Consider the following 6,000-nt stretch of genomic DNA (forward strand, 5'->3'; position numbering starts at 1 on the left):
CATAGATACGCTAACATTAGAAAATCCTATATTTCATTTTGATATCATTTATTTCATTTAAACAATAAAAAAAAACATTTGAATTATTTTGCATAATTTTAAATTGGAATAATTATAGCGAACAGCAAACATTACATTCTACTCAATTAATGTAGAATTTTAGATTAAAATAAGTAAATAAATATAAATATAGGTGGAGGATAAAAATAAATATATAAATATTTCTGGACAATTTTCACACACGGCATGATCTGATCCCATACTAAGCTTTCGCTTGTGATATTGAAACCAGATTGCTGTTAAACGTACGTAATACATATATAATTTTAAATAAATACTTATATAGATAATTAACACGCAGACCCAGAGCAAACATCTATGTTCATCACACAAATATTTGCCCCGGGTGGGAATCGAACCCACGACCTCTGGCAAAAAAAAAATGTATATTAACATGAAATTGATATAACTTTCCCATACTGAAAAAAATTCTGCTCCAAGGCAGTAACCGCCCTGAATATTATAAAATCTCTCAACACTATTCATAAGAAAAAGAAGACATAACATTATGGACACATGAGCAAGGACCGCTCCCATTTGATTAGTTGATTGAATTTGTTCGTTTCAGCTCTGTTAGTGAAATCTGAGCTTGTACGATTTATATCAGATGCTGCAGAGATAAGGAACGCCTTGTATTTCGGTAACAAGTCGAATTGGGTAGGTACAGTTTTGTCCTAGTAATTTTAATGATGGACATGTTTTGAATACTGAATACAGTATTAACAATACAGTATAAAGTATTAACAATACAGTATAAAGTATTAACAATACAGTATAAAGTATTAACAATACAGTATAAAGTATTAACAATACAGTATAAAGTATTAACAATATAGTAAAACAGCGCAAAACAATAGTTTAGCGCTGTTTGATTTATTTGCTTACCTGCCAGCATTTGAGACAATCCCGAGAATCTTGTTAGATGTTCTGCAAAATACCTTTAATACACTTTTTTATAAATTAACACATAGTTATGTAAGGTAACATGCTCATCATATTTGATTCCATTGATTCCATTTTATACTTCTATTGCACATTTAACTTTCCGCGAATCGCCCCACATCACTTGTCAGTTATCATAATTTAAAGCCATACTTACGTAAATTTACTCCACGCTAAATAAACAGGACAGTCCCATCGCATTTAATGAAATCGCTTTCAAAACTCCTCTATTTACGAGATTACTCTCAAAGCCGCCGAAATTACGAAGTTTCGAATATGATATTCGAGTCGGCCAATCCATATAGGCAGCTCCACACAGAGCGAGCAGCCTCGCGAAGCAATTGCTGCGTCAAGCAGCTCGGTCAGTGTGGACGTTGATCGATCATGGAAAATAACGTACTATCGATGTGTGCTAATAATTATACTAGGAACGTATATTTTCCATTAACCATAAATTTAATCCGTAAGCTATCTTCAAAAACTTGGTTTATCCGAAAGCTTCATTCAAAACGAGGTAGCAGGCTATAGTTAAGGCTAGGAGGAGGCGTATAAGAGATGGTGACTGTGGGCCTGTATCCGGGCGTCCGCTGCCGTGTACCTGCGGCCCCGGTTATCTGCGCAGTAAAACGGAACACAGTGGAGTATAGTCGGTAGATCTAATGCTTATCGACTATTCTATAGGCAGTGGGAGTTCGACATAACCTACGGCCTTTTCCCCGAAGTCAGTAGATAAACAAGAGCATTTTCCACTTTAAAAAACGCAGGATATAATAGGCTGGTTCACACAGACCGAACTTTGTATTGCTTCGCGAGGATGTTCGCTCTGTGTGAACCCGGCTAATATCTTTTTGACAGACTCCCGCTTCAATCTTATTTGATTACTCTGTATTAAGGCTTTCCGCTTTGAATTCATTGTGAACTTTTCAACAATAACGATGAAAAAATTATCTGACGACGGAATAAATGATTGCGGTTTTTAGGTTATGTTTCATCTAATGATTAAGATTTTAACAGTTTATAATATTTATATCTACTTATATCGTTTGAATTTATTATTTCAATCGCTGTGTTTAATAGTTGCTTTAATAGTTATTAAGTATTATTAACAATACATGTGCTAATGTGATTGTTAAATGCTACAAAGTAACAATGACACATATTTTAAACGAATTATTTCAATAAATTACATAATAGTTTAATCAATAATATAGAGCATAATATTTTTATGTCATAAATTTCTCACGTATTTGTTAAATATAGTGTAAAGGTTTCTATTACCTATGTTTTAGGCATTATCTAAACTAAACCGGTAGTTTAATTCAATATGAAGGCATGATAATTAGCCGTCTAGTTAGTTCATCTAGTTAGTTAATTAGGTACCTAGTTTAGCGGATTTAATTGATCAGTCAAACATAATGTAGACGAAAACAGCATTTATTATTAACGAGAAAAACCCGCATAATTCCCGTTCCCGTAGGATTTCCGGGATAAACCTATCTTATGTGTTAATCCAAAATACCCTCTATATGTGTGCTTAATTTCATTGTAATCGGTTCAGTAGTATTTGCGTGAAAGAGTAACAAACACACACACTTACACATACTTTCGCATTTATAATACATATTAGTAGGATAGGATTTTAATTAAGTTTATCACATACTAAAGACTCGTTTTAATACCTACATCTTTAAGCAAAATAACACTCAAAAAATTGAAATACACTTAAAAAGTTCGTCTTCATTTTCATAAAAAATACAATGTTGCTATCATATTACAAGAACCACACAAACAAATCAGAATAGTTTGTTTTATTTTCCTTTTTATTCAATGACAATAGGATTCGCCAATTGACTCCTAATGGTGGGTGTCGTGACGGTTACCTCATGCCTCGTTTATTTTAAGCACTTTTATTTTACGTGTTCTCTCTCATATCTAGTCGAACAAGTTTATGTAGTAATTATGTAAAGATTAAGCCAACATTTAAACTGACTTCAAAAATAAGATGATGCTCTGAATTCACCAATGTTTTTTTGGGTTTGTTGCCTCAGAACTTTTTAATAGAAATAAAGGAAGGAGAAACATTTAATCCAACACACATAAATAAGAAATAAATAGGTGAACCGATTTTAATGACTCTTTTTCTATATTTTGACAGCTATGCCTTCCGGTTGGTCCTGTTTAAATTTTGTCTATACCCGGCGCGGCCTAAGATGATCCCTATGACACTGACAGTTATTCTCAAGAGACAAACTTGTAATGGCGTCACCATTAAATTAGAAACTTAATGGAGGCGTCTAAAAATGGCATTTATTAATTTTTACGTAGCTTTATCCTATTACAATGATATTCCGTTGGAATTATAACAATCCTTATCATTTACGAGAAATTATATCAATCTGACTTTACGTTTACGTCCTTCAAAACTTACATCGTTGGCATTTATCGACTAGTGCGGAAAGTATCGATAAACAAATTTCGATAATGGAAACGAGTTCACATTTTTTCCATGCTTAAGCTATAGTTCATTCACTATTGAATGGAACAGAAGCTCGCAGCATACTTAATTAATAATTACCGTTCGCGTTAATTTACTTACCTATGATAATATAAGTTTTTTAGAAAAATTAAATGGGGGATTCCATTTTCATGATAAAATAATATACACTGTGTTAAACGGGTTAAAAATTACGAGAAAATGATAAGGTGTATTTTTATGTTTTGGAAAACTTTCGTTTTACTTACCGTTTCGTTTACATAATAGACGTTAAAAATTCATTTTATAATATTTGTAAAAACATGTTTACCGAGGTGGCTGAATGCAAACCACGCCTTTGCCTATTAAATAGTAAAGTATCGACACGATCCATCATACGAGCAATCACTAAGACGAACTGTCATAGGGATCATCTTAGGCCGCGCCGGGTATAGACAGTACTGACCATTAATTTGAATAATATTGATGATGGATTAGTTTTTTTCTGATGAATAATTATTTATTAGAAAATAACTGAAATATCATACAAAATAAGTGTTTATTAAATACCGTCTTATAGGTTTAAGTCGAAATAAGGCTTCGACATTTAGGAAAATGTAGTGTTGCTGGGAAGCGACTGAGAAAACTTACATTGTCTTACTGATTAATTTCGGTTCTTACTGCCTTTTGTGTATATATGTAAATTATAATTACATATATACACAAAAGGCAGTAAGAACCGAACTAGCTTACCGCCCGCGGCTTCGCCCGCTTTGTATAAAACCTAATAAATTATATACTAAAACCAGTAAGGCACACAAAAGGCAGTAAGAACCGAACTAGCTTACCGCCCGCGGCTTCGCCCGCTTTGTATAAAACCTAATAAATTATATACTAAAACCTTCCTCTTGAATCACTCTATCTATTTAAAAAACCGCATCAAAATCCGTTGCGTAGTTTTAAAGATTTAAGCATACAAAGAGACATAGGGACAGAGAAAGCGACTTTGTTTTATACTATGTAGTGATAGTGATTACCGTTTAACTCCAAACTTAAGGATATGTCCCTATCTCATCAGTTGAACGGACTTGTAGAAGGATAGATATATTTTTTCTTAAATCTATTATATCTGCATAAAAATACAGTTCAACATAACAACGAAACAAATTAAACTTATCACTTTTTGTATCTATGTACATAACTTATTGTATATTCTATAAATTCTATTAGCTCCTACATAATTTATTTTCTCTTCTTTAAAATAAATTTCTCATTTACAAATCATTTTAATACTATAAAACTAAATTTAAAACTACATAAATTTACCTAGTATATAATATTATATTATCTTAATAATGCATAAGCAATAAATTTCCCAACCCGATAAACATTTCCGAAGCAAACACAGTAAAGTGCAGCTAGCAGTTAGCACGCCTAATTGAGCGTCTAACAAGCATCTAATTATCGATAAATTAATTTTCAAAGGAAATTCACTTACTAAAGGAACGATGTACAAGCAAGAAGTGAAGATAATTACCAATTTATCTTACCTCTGTAAGTAGCTGAGATTGGAATAGACTCGTGTTAAAATGTTATTATTATGATGTTGGAAATCGAATTTAGGAAGGAAGAATGTATAATTTTTTGAAGTGAAACTTCTTCAGGTGCGTTGAGAGTGAAATTTCAAGGTCGCGTCATGGCAATATACCGTCACGGCATGGAGTGGTGACGATTTAGGTATCTTTGAATCTTGCCCAAGAAATTTTCAAAGATAGTAAATTAAATAAATGTTTAATATACTTATTCGAAAATGGCATATATACGAGTATATCATTTTCTCTACGGCTCTTTTCTATAGAAATCTCTTTGTAATTTTCTAAATTGCTGTACAATTTAGCAACAGCAAAATACGATAGCAACCCCAATTATAATAATGTCAACACATAGACTATACTATAGTTTAATTAAACAATTATTAAACTTTGATTTTTAACATCTAGATATTATTTACAGTGCACTTAATCATTTTAAAACACGTAACCAGCACAGAAATCACGCACATATCACCTCGAGATTCTATAGAATTCTTCCGAGATTTCTACAACTTATTCTCCGTTGATGTCAAGAATATGGACCAGTTTGTACCAAACAAAGGTTGCAAGAGTTGCCCCTATGTATACTATCCTGTATGTGGAGATGATAATGTTACTTATACGAATGAATGTAAACTAGTATGCCTTAATACTATTAAAAAGAAGGAACCGAAGGTTAAAATGGTGCGGACTGGGCCGTGTTTTGTTTTTCCTGATTTGTAATAAATTGTTTATAATGATTTTGTGTTTTTATTGATTTAACCAAAATGTCAAGTACCTAATAAAAGTTATATTAAAAAAAATTGACGAGTATTACCTATTATGTCGCAGATGTTTTACGTAATATTAAATAATGTTATTTGTTAGTTGATTATTCCATCAAACCGGTAATTTAAGAGTTTTCTAGATTTTATTACACTTGCAACATAACAC

Source organism: Colias croceus, chromosome 25, assembly GCF_905220415.1.
Source record: "Colias croceus chromosome 25, ilColCroc2.1".
Taxonomy (NCBI): domain Eukaryota; kingdom Metazoa; phylum Arthropoda; class Insecta; order Lepidoptera; family Pieridae; genus Colias; species Colias croceus.